The sequence below is a fragment of the Excalfactoria chinensis genome, chromosome 2 (genome assembly GCF_039878825.1).
Source record: "Excalfactoria chinensis isolate bCotChi1 chromosome 2, bCotChi1.hap2, whole genome shotgun sequence".
NCBI classification, from domain to species: Eukaryota; Metazoa; Chordata; class Aves; order Galliformes; family Phasianidae; genus Excalfactoria; species Excalfactoria chinensis.
The window spans coordinates 70,362,006-70,381,538 of NC_092826.1; the positions used below are offsets into that span (position 1 = coordinate 70,362,006).

Sequence of the window (19,533 nt, forward strand, 5' to 3'; positions counted from 1 at the left end):
GGGTGCGGTGGGATATATAAGGCTGCAAGACGAGTGTGCAGCCCCCCCATGGTGTTTCACATCCCGGCCCCGTGCGCCCCCTACGCGCAAGCGTCGCGCAGCGCACCCCTCTCTCCCCTACCCCCGCCCGCCGGGCCTGGAAATAAATAAATAAGTGCGTGTGGCTTTTGAACTGCCCACAGACTGTCACAGGGAAGGGGGGAGGGAGGAGAGAGAGGGAGGGGGGAGAGAGAGAGCGAGAGCGAGAAATGCAGAGGCAGCAGCCGCGGTAGCGGCGGCAGTGCTCCAGCAGCAGCGCGAGGCACTCCGCGCCCGGCGAGCGAGCGGCAGCCGCAGCGCACAGCGGCTCCGGGCTGCGCGGGGCGGGCGGCAGCGCGGCACAGGCACAGAGAGCGGCAGCGGCAGCACGCGGGGTAAGGAGCAGCGCGACCCGTGCGTGGCGATGGGCAGAGGAGCGGTGGGCTCCGAGCCCGCCGTGCTTTATCCCTCCCTCCCGGTGCGGGGATGCGAGGAGAGTGGGGAGAGCGGTTCCTCGAGAGATGGACGGAGCCCAGGAGAGGCTTCGAGGCACAAAGCGGACCGAGGGCGATGCCGTGGGGTTTTAAATGCCCGACGGCGCTTTCTCGGGGTGGGGTGTGGTGGGGGTGGGGGGGCAGGAAACGATGGGTGTGGTGGGAACGAGAGGGTTTTGTGCCCGATTTCTTAACAATGAGCGGAGAAAACCCTCAGTCTCAGCGCACCCCCGAACCTCTCGGCGGGGGCTGAGCGCGGGGCGGGGGGGTTCCTTGTGGGGGCGGCAGCGCGATGGTTCCCAGCCGGGCGGGACCTCCCGGCACCGGGTGCGGGACGCGGTAGTGGGTAGGTGGGTGTATCGGGGTACGGGGTGCTGCGCTGCCCCAGCGCCCGGTTTCCATCCTCGCGTACCATGAATATTCATCGAGCGCCTTCTCGTTCTCCCAGGAGATTCCTCCTCACCGTTTTTCATCCCTTTTTCGCCACTTTCAACCCCCCATCCCCAGGAAACCGTACATCCCCAGCACCCCGCTGCCTTCTCTCCTCCATCTCTCCCCACGAACACGCGTGTCCTCGCCCCGCCGCCGGACACACGCGCAACATCCCCCTGCCACGACCCACTGCCGCACGGGGGGGGGGGGGGCCGCCAGCGCCCGCTCCTTTGTCTCTGCCCGGCGCATGCGCGGGCGGGGGCGCGGGCCCACCCCGTCGGGGATCGGGCCCGGGATGGAACAAAGCCGCCCCCTACCACTCCCCTCCCCTCCTTGAGGAACCTCGAGGGACCCCCCCCCGGCTCTTCGCCGAGCTCCGGCCCCGCACTGGGCAGTGGAGAGATGGTGGAGCTCACTGCGCCCCCCAGCCCGCTCTCCACCCGCGGTGCGCATCTCGCGCGGCGCTGCCCGCTAATTCCAAAGATCCCTTCTCTCCCCACCGATCCCGCGAAATGACCCCTCGGCACCGATGGAAAATGGGGAAGGCCCCCCCTCCCTGGACCCCGTTGTCCGCGCTCGGGTCCTTTCGGCGGTGTTTTCCGCGCTGCGGTTCATCCCCGCGTAGCGATACGGACGCGCCAGGGGGAGCCACCCGTGTGCCTGCATCCCCCGAGCATCCCCCGCTGCCGGGAAAGGGGGGTTCGGAAGGGAGGGGGGAAAGAGCTTTCCGCAGGAAGATTTTTCTCAGTGCGACATCTTGGAATCTCTTTTGTTCAAATGGTTGCGTCTCGCCATCGGAACTGCTGCTTGTCCTTCCTCCGCCCCATTGGGTGCCCCTGCCCCAAACTGAGACACGTGTTTCTGTGTGGTGGGCACTCTGCAGCCTGCTGTAATGGGGTGATTTTGTCAGCAAATGGCTCGTCTGTTTCCGATGAGATAAACGATGTTCTTGTCAAGTGCAGAGATGACAAAAGAATGGTGCGAGTGGGCTCCTCATGAGGGTGGCCATGGGTTTGACTGCTTCCCTCATGAACACTGATTAGGTTCTATAGATACCTGAAGTGTAGAGCAATGAACTGCCAGCTCCCAGCCCAGCCTTCAGCCTTCCAGGTAGCCATCTGGATTACCTGCCCTAGGGAGCTTGCTTCAGACGGCTGTTGGATTCTGTGATCGCTGGGAGGTCCCTTCCAACCCCCATGGTTCTGTGATTAGCTGGAAAGCACCCATCCCAAGGCCTCAGGTCAGGATCCCTGCATGTTCCCAGCTGAGATCACTCATAGCGGTGAGCCTTCACGCACCCCGCTACCACCTCTCTGCCTGCTGGGCGCCACCCAAGCACACCGATTTGGGGTTAGGAATGCCATGTGGGAGCAGTGCGGCACTGGCTGCTGCTGTGAGGCAGTCTTCAGGAGATGCTGCCCTGCAGCCCCTTTGTGTCTGGGGGTTTCAGGCATCGGGGAACTGCCTCCAGCTTTCACTGGGGTGGGAGGGAGAGGAAAAGGAGGGGGGTGACCAAAGGGCTCCGCACTGCTGTTCCTGCTCATTGTCTCATGGAGCGCCACGCGAGTGAGCAGCGTTGCTTTGTCATCTTTGTGCTGGTGGGACTGTATGCTGTAAATATTTTCTTTAACGGGGCTGTTCGGGTTTCACTGGAGAGCACTGATGTTCTCTGGATGGAACAAACCCAAAGAGATGTGAAATTCATGGAGGCTCTGCCTGTTCCTCTGTGCTCCATGTATGAGACAGCCGATTGTGTAATTTGGGGCATTTGTTACATGCCGCTGCCAAGAAGCAATCACGCAGCCCTTTCTTCTGCTGATAGGAATCTCTGAGAGTATCACATCCAGTTAAATGGAATCAGCATTAGAACTGGTTCATCTACCAGTGCTGTTGTTACATGAAGCAATGATTTGCTGTTGGCTTTTTTTTACCCCTCCTCTCTTTCCATCCTTCTTTGCATTTGGAGTACAATAGCCGCTGCTATAGGAGCGCGGTAGTAGGAGATTGATTTGTCTTGGAGCAGGCACACCTTTGGAGCAAACCCCTCCATGAGATTACAGAATCTCTCTGTAATTCCAAAACTGCCACCAGAACTGTCCTTAAGCATTTGTCTATTTTGATCCTTCGACGTGAAGTCTCTGCAATAAATTGAATTTTCCGAGCGAACCCTCTTGTATGTGTGCTGTGTTCCAGTGAAAGCTTTACCTGATGCAGTGAACCACGAACCACAGAAGGGCAGCTTGAGGCTGAGCAAGGCTCAGTCCTTGCCTTGTGCTGGCATCCGCACGTGGACAGGGCACACGGAGCTGGCACAGCGCAGGAGCTGCAGGGCAGAACCAGGCATTGTCATGGCATCGTGGGAGAACTCTGTGTGTCTGCGTTTGCGGGTGTCTGGCCACCATTCAGCTGCTAATGATTTGGAAACTTGATGAAAACAAGAATTGTGGAGTATTTCTTTCTGGGAATGCTCTATTTGTGCATGCAGATTTGTATTAAAACCCTCACTGCTGACATAGGTCTGTAGGTGTGAGTGTAGCATCCTTAGGCACACTACAGATTTGATGGTTAATGCCTCAGTTCTCCAAGTAAGAAAAATGATGCTATTCAAATGTAACATAGATTTATCGACCCATGGTTGAGGCCCCACCTTCCTTCCTACAAAGGCCATTTTGAACTTCTACATCCATCAAGACAGCTTCATATGGAAAGAAATAATGCTTAGGAGGGGCTGGGGGTTGTTTCTTCTGTGTCAATCAGGAATGATAAGAATGAGGTAACAACTAGAGAAATCAAAGAAATTCCTGAAATCATTAGAGACTTGAAAATAGAAACCATATGCGGCATAATAGAGGTTTCATGCATTAGTAGGAAATGCTTTCAAGTTTAACAAAAGTGCAGGGGGAAGGAGGGGGGGAAACACCTCGTGCAGGATGGAGAGAGCTTCAAAGTCTTCTCTGCAGCATCTCGTATCCCACAGCTGTCCTTAAAGCAAGATGCCAGCTAAGCCTCTTACTTCAAGATGGAGAGATGTGGCTATTATAAAAATGTAGCCATTGGGTATGCGGTATGAAAATTCATAAGTTCAAAATAGAAACTGGTTGATAGCGACATGGTTCCTCATACATGAAAGATTCCCAACTTGCCACAGTCTGAAAAAGAAATCCTTTGACTTTTTTTCAACACACCAATAAACGTAAAGAGATACTGATTTTTAACATGTGTGGAATGGTCATGTTTCGCCTGGGGGCAAGATGTGTAGTAACTCCCTCTTAAGTACGGTTAAAGGAATTTAAGTCTGAGGAAACAGTTTTATTAATAAAACCCTTCTGTCTTAGGATATAGATTGGAGGCAGATCTCTTTTGATGTGTTTGGTGTTGTGTTCTGCAGAGCAGAACTGAAGCAGCCTGCATCGCTGACCTGGCTTGCAGGGTGTTGGCAGCCAAGCACAATGCGGTAGTTCTGGGAAAGACACATGCTTTGGGGTCAGGTGTTGCATAGTTTAGGGTTTAGCCTGGTAATAGAGCCACAGGGATTTACTTCATGTTATTTTATTTTATTTTTTACCCTGCAGGAATTTGAATGTATTTTCAAAAGATAGAATTTTACAAGCAATTCCCTAACTGCTCTTCAGAGCAGCATCCACTTGGGATTTAATGTAAATTGTTGGGCTTGTGGACCAAGCTTTGCTTTGATGAATGATTTGCTGAATGTGCAATAAGACGGGGCCTCAACCCGCTACCTTTTGCTGCTTGCAGAGGTATATTGATGGAGGCTTGATCATGGGTCATGGTGCTGGTTGTAGTACCTACACAATGCCTTTAGGAGGTTATGAACACAATGCTGAAGTGTAACTTTTTACTCCAGGCAAAAACCAAACACCTGCATTGGTAAGGCTTCCCATAGGATTACTTTTAATGGCAGAAGTGTATGCCCTCATGACTTTTTATGACAAATGGAAGCTGTTCCTGTTCAAGTAGTAAAATCAGAGAGCTGCTTGCCATCTTCTGTTCCAACGGTCCTTAAAAGCTCAATGGGATGCAATGGATAAAAGCCTGTTTTGTCTGATTATTTTCTGCTCTTGCTGTTTTCCTTATGGGATTGGCTGCTGAAGGAGGGGCTTACACTCAAAATTGCAGCTTGCCTTTATTAAACGTTTTAGGATAAACCTGATGGTCACACAGCAGAATGCATCTGCCAGACATTTAAGATGGTTGCTGAACTGTGGAGAAGAAATGAAGCAGTGTTAGACAAAACAAAGAACATCAGCAATAGAAATGATACATGCCTCACTATCTTACAACCTTAGGGAAGCACACACAAAACAAGAGCAAATAATCATGTGGAAACTAGAGAAAACCCACAGTTATGAAAGAACCTGGGAGGGTAAAGACATGACAAACACTCTGATACAGCTATCCAAGATAGGCTGGAGTCTGAGAAATGCTACATCAGCTTCCTGTAATCACAATTACTCAAATCAGTTAAGCATGTAATTCTGGGAGAAAACAAAAACAAGTGAAAAGCAGGCTGAAGGTGGTACAAAACTAGGTGTCTGCAAATGGAGAGCATGAAACCTGTCACTACTAGATGTGGTGCTCAGGTGATGCAGTTTCCATTTGCTTGTACTTTGACCAGCACTGGTAAGTGCATGACTGACTGCTGATACTAGTTGTGCTGAGCTGGTGGGAGGAAGCAGATTCAGTGAGCTCTGGGATGGCGAAAGCAGCTTTTCTGGGTATCTTGCCTTCATAAAAAAGAGAAATAAGGAAGATGTGTTGCCTGCTCTAAACAACAAGTTTCTCCAACAGATAGGCTAAGAGAGTGGAGCTGGCTCTTTAGCAGCACCATTCAGCCTGGTGTGCATGCTGTGCACCACTGAGTGTGTAGCCTACTGGGAGCAGCTGGTTTCACTGAGGGGTGTGCAAGCAAGCTGCTCACTGACTTTTGCTTTCCTTTCCACATCTAAGAGCCCCGTGAAAGCAGGGAGACAACAGGTTCCCAAAGACTAAAAATGAATATCTGGCCAGACTTCCCAGCTTCTTCCATTCCATCTTTTGTTTGAGTGGGACTAGAACACAGTAAGGTTCATAGCTTTGTTTCACTGGGAGCTTTCACTAGGAGCTACATATAGTCAGTGAGGCCTCCACAGTGTATGCCAGTGCTTGGGATAATCTCTGATCCTCATCTTCACATGCATAAATTAGTGGGCCAAAGAAAATGTGGTGAGTTTTTCCTTATCTGATGCATCTGGCATATACTCTGCATAACTCCAACATTTGTAGCCAAGAGCATCCTGGTGTCTATGGGACGTAAGAGGTCAAGGAGTGTGTGAAGTATTTTCCTTGGCATACAGTGTTTTCTATTGGAACCGATGCCATTCATGGATAAGGATTTTGGTAAGGACTTACTTGTTTTCTGTTCCTGTACTGTGCCTTTCTCCTTTCCTGCCCGCAGGGGTATTCATCTTGAAGAAAACCATTCTACAGTGCACATGCACCAGCAGAACCCTTTTTAAGCTGCTTGTGGGTATTTGATATTCTGTCAGTATTATGATCGCTAAATTATCCATTTTAGTGTTATCCTCTGTGCCCAGCTCCCTAAGTGATATTTAGAAGAGCATTCAGCTTTCTGCATGGTGGCCCAAGCTTTACCCCCATTTGCCTTGAACTGATGACATTGCCTTTGTGAATGACACTTTTAGAACAAAATTAAGTCAGTGCTGCCATACGCACTTAAATACAATAGCTCACCTGCAAATACTCTATTTTGGTGTGTGTAGTATTAAAATCTACAACAGCGCTCAAGAAAATGAACATAATAGTAGTTTTTCTGTAAGCACAAGAATGATTAATAGTTTTGCTGGAAGTTCAGCTCTCATCCTCTTCTCTGGACAAGGCAGCTAAGAGTGGATTCATGAACAAACTGTTGATGGCAATGGCAATGAAAGTGTGGCACCCCTCAAGATCTCTCATTCCTGTCCAAACAGTGCAGTGTATTAGCAACCTACAAAGCCATAATGTCTTGAAAGTGCCTTCAGTTTTGAGGTAGCTCCTGTTACTAAGGGTTCGAACTACACTGCAAATCACCTACAGGTATTTGTTCTTGTAAACGTCTCTTGAAACAATGCTGTTACCAAGGTGTTATGGAGAAAAGCAAACATCGAGTCAACAAATGACAATTATAATGGATCCCCCTTGCTCAAAACAGGCTAAACATTGTGACATTATATACTTGCAACCTCCATTCTGCTATGGAGTTGGTACAGGGAGGATGGTAACGAGGGAGATGAAGTGGCTTTGTTTGCCCTCTCACAGTCATTGACTACGCAAGCCCCACACAATCTAAAGCACAGAGCTAAGAGGGGACAAGAAAGGAATGAAACATCTTACCAGTTCTGTACTAACAGATTTGTGGTTAAGAAAAATGTGTATCCAGGAGTTTGCTTTAAAACAGTGGCAGCAAATTTATGGTCTGAGAACAGAAATATTTATCTCTGCAGCCTTTATTTCCCTTCTATTTCAAACAGGAAGCTCTTTTGCACACTTGCTTCTGGTTTAAGAAGCCACTCCATGTATTTTCTTATAGAAACACTGCATTATCCTTTATGTATCTCTGTGCACACCATGTATTTCTAAATGTGTTGCAGTAAAAAAAATAATCAAATGTTTTCAAATGTCTACCTCTCATTCATATATATATATATAAATATATATATATATATATATTTTTTTTTTTTCCCCAGCAAAATATGTTCTCTGTTCTTCCTATTATTCTTGGAGTAGATAACATTTCTATTCTTATTTCATTATTATTTTTTAAAATTTCAGTTAATTGTCATACTGGTTATGTTGGTGTTTCCCTTAACTGTCTTCTCTAGAAGTCTGTATTTTCAGCTGTGAACTAGCGCAATGTGTTTCACAGAACATCTTGTTAATCACATGCTAACATGAAACGTGCACTATCAGGTGTACAGAATGCAGTAGAATCTACACCATAAGATTAAATGTAGTCTCATTCCCTGTCATAAACAGGAATATGTGTACAGAATGACTTATTGCCAAACATTAATTTTAAACTCTTAAACTTGTAATGTTACCAGACCCCAATTTTTTGCATGGATATGGCTCCTAAATCTAGATTTCCACTTAAATGAGATCATATCAACATGAGAACTTGATCTTAAACAGTGTTTTATGCAAATCTTATTTGAATATAGACATGTTGGAGCTCTTCCAGCCTGAAGCATTCAACCCTTTTAACTTTTTATCACTTGAAAAACATATTCATGTGGTTTCTTCTGCTGACTGGAAGGGAATTAGATTTTATTTTATTTTATTTTTTTCCTTTTTACTTGATACTTTAAGCAAAATGGGCTCAAGACTAAATTAAAAAAAAAAAACAACAACCATATATCTGTTAGTTTGCTTTGCCTGTCTTGTTTTCCAGGGAAACTAGACCCGTTTGATTGCTATGGGACATTAAACAAATCACTGCAAGATCACAAACTACATCACTGTGTACAAAATCTTCCAAAACACATATTCAGGGGAACATATTTGCTTTTATAATAGACAAAGCTAATCTGCCAAGTTGTGGCTTTGATGGGCAACATATTGCACGAAGGCCAGTAGCTGGCATGAGTTTCTTCTGTCAAGATACCTTTATTTGGATCCACTTCTTATTGCTGTGAATTTGCACTGTGCCTAGATAAAGTGTCACATCTATAACTAAGAGAGACAACATCACAATTGTCATGCAAATTCATTATGAATGCCATCAAGATGAGTACCATGTTCAGGCCAAATGAATTAATGATGGCAAATTTATACACCTTTTTTTCTATGTAAGTATAAAGTGTAGTTTTCATTTCAAGAGTAGTTTCTAAAGTATAAAGTATAGTTTTGTAATAAAGTATAGAAGTATAAAGTATAGTTTTGATTTCAAGTATATAGTTTTGATTTCAAGAACACTTTTTGGGGTTGGTTTTGTTGTTGTTGTTGTTTGTTTGTTTTTTGAGTCATAGCAAACTTCTGAAGGACTTCCTGGTCCTGAAGTGCCTTTCCAATGCCCACATTTAGGCCCCTAATGTCATTATGGTGGTTCTGCTCCTGAGCTGCAGCACCTCTTACCTGTCCCACCTTTCTTGTCCAGAAACCACTCCTGTGAGTAGTCTCAGGGATTCCTCCAGACAAGAAAGACCTCTGGCCAACTGAGTTGCCTTCTTAAAGCAAACACATCAAGTGAGACCGGCCATTGAAGCTTTCTGTGCTGTCTTGCAGACAGTGGCTTTGGTAGATCTGTGTCTTTGGGGCACACATGATCTGAAGTACCAGCCATCAGCTGATGCACTCACTATGATCATTGTCTCCCTACACTGGAAAGGAGACCAAATACCTAACTTAATTATTAGAAATGCCCTGTTTAATCTTAATTAATCTAATGATATGATTCTGCTTCCCCAATCTAATTAGCTAGGGAGACAGTTAAATATAACGTTGTGTCTTTCTGAACATTTATCTGTTCATGGTTAAATCTGCCCGTTGTTCCTAAGAGACTGTTTCCACAGCTGGGAATACCTCCCGTTTGCCCATAATCTGAAATAAAAAAGAGAGGGAACTCATCTTAACTAATATGGACAAATAGGTTTTTACCTTAACATTACACCTGATAATTTCCAGTCATCTTCACATTTCTCATGAAGACAAGGAGGAATCTCTCTGTTCTACCACGGAGTACTGGGAAGTGATTGTGCTGTATGTAAGAAATGGGGCTACCGATGTTCGAGCAGACAAACATGACTTCAGGCTGTGTGTGGAAAATCCTTTGTTCTGTAACAGATGGAAGATGGTCAGTAACCTAGATTAAAATGATAAGAGTAATCTGAAATTAATAAATCATTGTAAGAAATAATTTTCAGTGGAAACGTGTCTAAGAAAGACTGTTCTGTAGTCATGTGGCCCAAATAACCATAAAGATTTTCTTGACCAGTGATGGGCAAGAATACATCATGTTGTGTGAAATGTTTACTGCTAATGTAAGAACAAACTAATTTTTTTCTATCCTAAAATGGACAGTTAAGAATTTCCTTTCATGTACCTTTCATGTACTATGCATCGGACATTTAGACATATTACTTGCATAGGTCATGTGCAGCATAAAAGAGACACCATTCAAATGGGTGCCTGTGTAAACTATGTGAACGATCAATGAAACCTGGTTTTGAGCAATGTAAAGAAGAGGATAATTATTTTAAGACCAGGTAAGTATCACCAGCGAGGCATCACTTCAGTGTTAGTCATTCTGCCTTGGGGTAATAAGTGGGATTGTTCACATTGCTTCTGAGGTCCCTGCCAGCCCTACAGTTTGTGGGATGAGGCACACCAGGAACCTTTGGAGTGAGCTTCTGCTAGAGTGCAGAGAAATTAGTTCCATTGAAAGAAAGTCATTCCCAAATGTGCCTATTTGTTAGCAGTGGGCCTGAGCTCTCTTAAAATCACAGAATGATAGAGATCAAAAGATAAATTGCTAACGTGAAATGTACAAATAAAGCTTTTCTAAAGCTGGTACAAAGAGATTTAATCTATTGATTCTGGACAGCACAGGCTGTTGGACAGATCTCTGTTGAGTACTTCCAGTAGAATGCCTGAAATGTGTTGTACATTTGAGGCCGCTCTTCAGAGTGGAGCTGATATGAAGGAATGGGTGTAAAGCTTACTAAAATTACCCAGGCTTTTTAGTTCCTAAATTTTATTTCAAGACGATAACATGTAGTCATGTGGGTACACTTGAAACTTTTGCTGTGTAAGCCCAGAATGAAATGTTGCAACTGCATCTGAGAACGGCTGCAATGCTGACCGGTATGACACTAGTACATCCTTTGTTACTTAATCTATAGGCTGCAGAAACGTTTGTGGGGTTGTTCCACAGATGAGTGGAGGATCTAGCTGTGTAACAAAGGCTATACACACACTTTCACCACATGGCTGCTCAAACTTAATGGCATAATAACAATAGCTTTGAAGGTTAAGCCTGATATAAATTAGGCTCATTTCTAAAGAAATCCTTGATGTGTATACATAAATGGTTTTGAATAGATGTAACATTTAGGTGAACAAACACCTCTGCATTCTACTTTGTGTGCAGGTGGGCAGCTGCTGTTGAAGTTCCTGGATCAATACAGGGGCTGCCCATTCTGCAGCTATTTGGGACTGAGTTTGAAATGAGTCTGCCTTTTGTACCTGAGGGCAACCTGAGATTTGTTTAGTTTCCCTGTGTGCTCACTGAAAGTAGTGGTGTGCTGATTAGAAGCGATTGCAGGATTTGTGTGTATGCTTCTGTCTGATGAATCAGACTTTTGGCTCGTTGCCCATATCTTGGTGTTACTAGAGATGAGGAAATGCTCACCTTTGTTCAGCTGCTAATTGCCAGATTGCTCTGCTCGGTATGAATTTCAAGCCACTCACAACAGTGTGCTGGCATCTCTGAGATGAATGTCGCATGAAGAGAGGCAAGTCTGGGAGCAGAGCTGGAGCTGTGGGCTTGATTCCACTTCTTGTACTTGCCTTGTGGATTATGGAGCCCATTCTTTGACTGTGATCGAGTTCTGCTAATAAAGTTGGAGATGTGAGCATTTGGAATTGCAGGTTAATTGGGATGGTTTGGGTGGCTAGCACTGATTGAGTCTCATGCTTTTGTGGGACACAGCAACACTTGTGTTTGCAATCATAATACACAATTATTTCCCAAAACATTAAATCAAAGCCTTTTGTCATCTGTTTGCCTTTCTTCCTGAGATCCTTTAAGAACAGTATTGATGTTGAAAGCAAGTTTCACACTGCCTGAAGAGGAAGAAGAATTATCTTCTTAATCTGCAGAAGTCCAATTTTCATGTTGGGTAGATAGCTCAGAAAAGAAAGAAAAAAGAGCATTAGGTTAAGATTCATTTAGTCAGAGACTTGCAGTTTTTTTTTTTTTTTTTTTTTTTTTTTTTTTTTTTTCCCTGTGTGAGAAACCAGCCTAGTAAAGGCGGCATGAGGGAAGGGAGAGTGCACTAGATGTACCAGGCCATCCAGGTAGGTTGAGGAACACACTCTGGCGTGTAGTGGGAAGCACTCTCTTTCTTCTCCACAGCAGAGCTCTGTGCAGGAGCTGCTGGATGAGAACAGTGGGCTAGGATGGTCATAGGGTTCTTCTGCTAAAGCTGGGTTGGAGACAGCATCCTGTGCTGGAGTTTGCTGTAGTTTAGGGATGAGTCTGGTGTGAGTAAAAATGCTCTTCAGTACAAGCAGTCAGTAAGCAAGATGAAGTGCTAAAAATGACAATATTGGAACCTAATTTGGGGAATGTGCTCTAGAAAATAGTCTCTTTTGATCTTCAAGTATTATACATATGCCAGTGTTTAAACTCCAGAGCTGGACTGGTTTGTTATAGAGAAATATCTGACATGTAGAAACCAGATATGTCTGTCTTAATTAGTGCACTTCTACAAAAACCTCTTCTACTTAAGAGACAGGCCAGTGAAAATAAACATGAACTTTAAAATCAACACTCATGTTTGTATTCCAGGACCGGAGTTTGCTTTTGAGACTGCTATCTACCACAGTAGAATTTTCTACTGTAACATAACTACCCTGTCTGTAGAGGTTTGAGGCTTATGACCTAATGTTTGCAGTAGCATAGAAAGCCTATGGACAAATGAATGTTAATTAAAGAAAAGCATATATCTCGTGCCTATTGGTAACACACCTTGAAGATGTTCTGCAGTAAGAAAACTTGTTGCAAGAAAAGTAGTGTGAACTACTTGAAATTTGGGTATATTTCAGTAGATGTTATAGATTCTGGTCAAGCGCCACATCCTATGCATTTTTTTTTCACCAAATGAAAAGTGTAATACTGATAGGAGAAACGTTTAAATTAAATCCTATCAGCACTTCCTAATCAAGTGAAGAATGGCTTTTATTTATTTATTTATTTGTTTTAAAGGAGATTTTAATTAAAATATCTGAGTTTTGAACAAGATAATGGAACTGACTGGGAATCTTCCAGTGAAATGTTTTCTGCTGGAAAATGTTTGAATTCTTAACAGCTCAGCTTCTGTAGGAATAACCAAATATATCTAGCTGATATAAAGGTCAGACTTTTGGGCTAACCATTTTGGGCTAGTTAATCATTTAACATATATGTAACCCATGCATACAGTCAAGGTTCAAATTTTTGTTACTGATTCCAGCTGATCGTTTAGACTTGCCTTCATGCAGCCAGTGAGCAACATATTCAGCAGACTGTTGTCCAGTCTTGGTTGGGTTGGTCTGAGTGTCTGCTGATGAAACTCCATGCTCTTTAAACTAAGGAGAACATCCGTGATTTGAGGTGTTGAATGCTGAGGTTCAGCCTGAACTGGATAGAGAAAAGAGCTGAAATATCCACACTTATAGATGAAGTGGTTCTCTATAAGCAGAGAGCTTAAACACGTGACTGTTTTTCTCCTGTTAAACTGCAAAAGGTCAAAAAAGAAGCCTCAAATACTGGGGGGACTGGAGCACTTTTTGCTATGTAGATGTAGTGCTAAACCAGTGTCTTTGTTTGAATTCATAAATTAACTATGCAGCCCTTCTGTTATTTTGCAGTGTTTGATTTGTAGGAGTCCCTAAATGCCAATTGAGTGCCTGGCACTCATCTTAACCAAGGACCTGGTCCTACTACTTTATACTGGGGCAAAACTCACAGGGTGGAAATTTGAAATTTATGTTTCAAGCTGCGAGATTTTTTACTTAAACGAGATCTGATTCCATCTGTGCTGTTAGGTTCTTCCAGCAGCTCCTTTGGGTGTCATGCTGTGTGCTCCTCCACTTGCTGTTTGCTGTTTCTGGCTGGGCTCCTTTACTGCCAGCTGGTTGACTGGGATCGCCTGGGCCAGAGCTCAGCCATGAGCCAGGCCAGCTGCGAGGGAAGGGAGTGGGCAGCCAGCCCGTCCTGCTGGAAACAGCGAGCTGTTTGATTTGGCTTGGTTGTATCACCTAACTGTGCATTCATCCCAAGGCTTTAATCATTTTTAATAACGTTCCACCAAGCATGTTTCTCATCTAAACCCACATTTTTAAGCATATCCTTCTTATGAATAGAACATGGAAACATCACATAATGGGTCTTAAAAAATTGCATAAACTTTTGCAAATTAAAAGCAATTGTGAAATTTTCCAGTAAAATGCTTTTTTGGTTTAAATTCTAATAAGTGAATTTCTGCACTGCCAGAAGTCTCAATCTGCCCAATGATCACTGAATGTCCAAGCTGACAGTGCAGTTCAGAAATGAGTTAACTGGTCTGCAGTGGCCATCTACATCTTACACGTCAGTTTATGTTTTGCATAAAGTAGGACCAACTCAAGCCTTAAGCTTTATCTATCTATCTATCTATCTATCTATCTATCTATCTATCTATCTATCTATCTATCTATCTATTTATTTAAAGCTACTTTGATTCAGGCAAAGCAAGCACCAGCCCTTGTGGTTTATATGGCAGTTCTTTTGTTTACATTTGAGTTGAAACTAATGTGTAGAACTCAGGTGTGAGCAGTATGGTAGCGGTGAGAAAAAAAATGCCTGAGAACACCTGACACTTCTGGACTTGGGCAGGAGCCAAACCTCTGAAGGAATATTGTGATCCTGGTACTGCAGGAGTGCTACAGGAGGCTCACTAAATTCTTGCTTTAATGTTGTCTTTTGATTCCTGTATTAAAAGTAGTGAATAGGTTGCAATGATAAAGCCATCACATCAGGCTGACAACTTGGGTTCATAATTTCAAGTGTTTTTTATGCTCATTTAACACTGACTAGGGAGAGTTGGGGGGATTTCCACCAGTTTTAATCAAGGGGACTAAAAAATTAATACTTTATACATATTTATAATCCCTTCAAAGGAGCCACTTATAGCTTGCTTCACAAGATATAGGGCTATTTAGTTAAGCTGTTTCATCTGTAGTTTCTGATGCCCACTACAAACCAGGTCACTGAGACTACAGATTACATACCTTCATAGAATTAGAGCAGCAAGGCAGCAATCGAACTATGCTGCACATGGGAAATTGCTACACTGGTGCTGGGGCAGGAAATCCTTGACATTGTAAATGAGAACTTAGCACTGTTTATGAAATGTTGTATCCCGAAGATAGCTTGCTCAGCGTAATTTATGAACGCTTGTAGTTTTCTCACTTAGCTCACTTCGATGTTGGCCATAAAACTGAGCTTCAGTCTGTGCAGATTTTTGGAGTGATGTCTGCTCTGTCAGCCATTTGGCTGCAGGAGAGCTGTAACACTTGCTGGACGGAGGCGAGTCAGTTCTGTTGGCCAAACACGAGACTGTTTGTCAGGGCAGCGAGGGAATTGTGCTGCTCTTGTGTAAAGCTCTGTTTTACGAGGAGAGCCTAGCTACTATATTAACTTTTCATACAGTAATCTTTCAGGTAATTCCTGCCTGCTAAAATTCCCCAAGAATTTTTTTCTACCATGCTGCGAGGCAATACAGTCCAGCAGGATCATTGATGGGATTTTTGAGAAACTAACTGCCACGTCATTTCTTTCTCAGTTTTATCCTGAAATGGAGAACTGTTGGACCTGTCCTAATCCATCAGATCTTCAGCTCTGGACCAACACATTTCTGTTGGCTTATGCAGCAGCCATTAAAGTGGGGATATGCATGTAGCATGTTTGGTAGCTTTACAAGTGCCAGAGTTCCTGACAGAACCACGGCTGTGTTCATCTGGAAGCTCTGTGTGAGCTAATTTTATCCTTCTGAGAATGTTTAGCAGCCCCTTGTAGAATTTCACATGTATTTTACCCAGCTACTTCCTCTAATGTGGGCGCCAATGCAATAGCCCGCTTTGTGCCCCATAATTCTTCTTTGCAACTAGCTATCTCAGTACTAATTTCAATGTTGCATTGCCTGAAGTATTTAGTATCCTTGTTCCTTTCTTTTAATTTGAATTAAATTTAATAAAGCCAACATTTTAGGAAACTATTAACTCTATGAGTTTCATTATAAAGCTTAGATTTTGTGCATGTGACTCTTCAGAAATGTTTGTAAAACCTAACAGTTCCTCTTAACTTTGGCTGTAGGTAATTGAATAGATACTATTGCAACATGGAAACACCAGAGATGACAGCAACCCAGTTCCCCCTACCTTACTTTTGCACACTCCTACAAATAAGTAACATTATAGGGACCAAATCTGCCATGCAAATGTGAACAGGCTTGGTGTCAGCCCCTCAGCACCAACAGGCAGTATAAACTCCATTTATAGCAAAACAGTGTTTCCTCTGTTACAGGGAACAGGGCATTAACCCCCATTTTCTACTAGTTTTACATCCGTAAAACAAACTCGCATTGAACAAAGGAACTTAAGCTTGTAAAAAATGTGATGTAACTTCTATGTCAAGTACAAGGCTCAGCATATCATCCCTGGTATGAACACCAGCAGCCATCAGAACAGGTTGACAGAAGCACTTGTTTGTAAGCAGCATTCTGGGGCAAAGATGGGGGCTGACAAATCTTTGAGGCTCATGACAGTGCCACGAGCCCCTTGGTGAGAGAGCTAAACCCAATGAGGTGTAGGAATGCCCCAGTTTCTCACTTCATGCAGGTTTGGTTGAAAACCCCTTCATTAAAAGGGATGAGGGGGCTCTAGTGTCTCTGAAGGCTGCTGCTTCTGAGAAGAAGAAAGGTGCCTCTTTGAGAAGAACTTACTGAGATGAGGAAGAAACTATATTCACTTTGAGCTGAAACTCAGATACTACAGTAATCCCATCTGAATGTTAACAGTCCCCTGTGCTCTTTTGCAAGGACAAACATTTCTTTCTAAGTCTCAACTAAGCAAGCTTCTAATGTGGGTCAAACGGAAAACGTGTTTATTAAAAAGCAGCTAAAGACAACTAAATTTTTAATTTCAATGGAAGTCTTCTCTGTGACCACTGAAGGCATGCCAGTAGACTCTTCCAGCGCATGCCTCACTAAACAACAAATGGATCACTGAGGTGCTCTAACAAGGATTGATGTGTCCACCCAATTAGAGGGATGTAAAGAGCAGTCCCTTGAAATTCTGGTTCATTTGAGTTGCTCTGCAATTTTCACAGTCTAATACTAAAGCATTGCTTCATGAGTATTGTTGGCCTCAACAACTGGCTTGTGAGCATTGTCCTAGCTCACAAGTACAAATTGTGAACAAATATTTCTCCTAGGAAGCATTAACAATAAAATGAAAAAAAAGAAAAAACAAAACCCTACCAACTCAACAAACATGAGTATGAATAAGAAAGTCAAATCAGTCATTAGTGTCCTTATGCTGATTGAGGTCTTCTCCAAACCTAACACTGCTACAAGCAGATTGAGAAGACTCTTTAAACCCCTGCTTTCAAGGGGCTTACATTTTCTCACTTCTGTTTGGATTTAATTTCTTCATGTCTAAAATATGTATGGACTGGGAAGGTGAGAAGTTGTAATGCACCTTGTTCACTGAAATTAGTGGAACTCGTCAGATGGAGGAATGCATGGAAAATTCATTAAGTATTTTGAGACTGTTTCCTTTCTTTCCTGGAACAATGTTTCTAGTTTCCATTTTAACTGTATATGAAACTTGTGCTGCTTCAGAAATAATTTCCTCATGGCATTTTAAAAGAAAACTAAAAATTAGGCCATGTTCCCACTTTCTAGACTATTTATATTTCCAGGCAGATAGTCCAGTTGCTTGCATAGAACAGCATAAAGTAACCAAATGAGAGGCAACATGCAGATCAACAATAAAGCAAAGATCAGCATATGTTTTGTTTTTCAAACGGCTGTTGCTTCAGAAATTGTGGTACATTTCAGGACTTCAGAGGGTGTCTTTCAGGTAATATTAAAAGCTCACTCTGATAACGTGTGGTGACAATTGGAAATTCCTTGACCATGCTTCCAGGAAAACTGCATTATGTTGTTATGTTTTGAGATAGTTTGATACCGGCAAGTGAAAATTTATTTCTGAGAAAACAAATGAAACACTGACTCATGAAAGAAATTGCCTAGACCAAGCAATAAATCCTTACAAAACAACCAATTGAGATATTCAGCCTGTTCTTACAGAGGGTGCTCATACTCTCCCCCTCTTGCTGCTTCTTATCTCTTCAGTGTGATGTAAGTCTGAATAGGGAATTGTAACTTAAGTGTGGCTCATAACTATTTGCACTCAACAACAATTATATGCCTGGATTATACGGCATTTTGAAGCCTAACTCATTGTGAATGAAGGCCCTTATACCTTATAATAAAGAGTTAGCTTGTAAAGGAAGATTTTTCTTAGCTTTGTACTTTTTACAAAAATTAATCATTTGGTGCTCCCATTCTCACTGTATAGCTTAACAAACTATGTTTAAAGCCTAATTTTAAAACCTTGACTTATTCTGGTGATGGAGAAAGCCAAAATCCTCAGTGTTCGTAATTACCCACTGAAGATAATTAGCTGACCATACTTGGGCATGGTTATCATACCTCAGATGCCATAGAGATTAAAACAATATGAGGACTTCTTTGAAGCAAAGTAAAATGAGAAGTGTGAGTTAGAAACAGACTGTGTAAGGTATTTCAATCCCTCCTTGTATAACAGGAATTCAAATATATCACATGTGCAGTGAAGCCACGCATGATATTTCAAAAAGCAGTAGATACTGAAGATTGATTTAAGCCACATTTACTGGAAACTGTAACTTCAAACTCAGATTTGTCTTTTAGCCAGGGAATATTCTTAGCTCATCTTTAGGCAATTCTTGATTTTTCTTACCCAGCATGACTTTATTTTATTAATAGATCCCCTGTGTTGGGGATGATTTGATCTCTTACTCTTACTGTTTATGTAATTGAGTCACTGACCCACTGTGGAAATTCAGTAGCATGCAGCTGTGATATGGAGTGTATGTGCCTTGTGTCACTGGCCTTCATGTCCATCTGATGCCTGGCCGTGATGCTGCTTGCCAAATCGGCCTGTTGCCAAGACCTTGAGAACATAAAACAATTGGCATTTTCTTAAAATTTAGGCTTTTTGTGTGTTTGTGTGTGTGTATGTTTGTTAGGCATTTCCATTCGAACAGGGAAAAAGAAAGGCATAGTAAAATATTCTGGAATTACTTAAAAAAAAATATCCTGCTGCAGCAGTGTCTGAGGTCTCCATCTTTAAAGTAACTGTAATAGAGTTAAATACAGGAGTGAATGGAAAAGCAGATGAACCCTGTTCCTGTATTTAATCCATTCCTCTTTTCCAGTATGTGCTAGTTTTTGTAGCACTGGGGACTGTTTCACCTCTGTTCCTCTTGGACAGCTGCTTTGGGTCTGAATTAACATAATGGGCAATTATTTGTTAGCTCTGATTACAGAATGCTCAAGTAATGAGAAAAGAAAAACACTGATGAGGTAGGTTTAGTAGAGAGAATATTGCGTATTTTTGTGTGCATTTGTTATTGTTGTTTAGTTGTTTTTAAACTGGAGAATTCCTTAACTGCTGAACAGAATTCAATGTTGGACCCATTATAGCTGCCCCTTAGCCCTCCTGAATCCTGACACATCCTTTG

The 19,533-nt window shown here is 43.0% G+C and overlaps 1 protein-coding gene across 1 annotated transcript in view; it reads left to right on the forward strand.

The window, feature by feature from the left end:
- The first annotated feature begins 279 nt into the window (after positions 1-279).
- Positions 280-19,533, forward strand: part of BASP1 (brain abundant membrane attached signal protein 1) — a 48,241-nt gene continuing 28,987 nt past the window's right edge. Inside the window, exon 1 of the mRNA XM_072330229.1 lies at positions 280-413. The gene's annotated coding sequence lies outside the window, so the exon portion shown is untranslated. The remainder of the gene's footprint in view (positions 414-19,533) is intronic.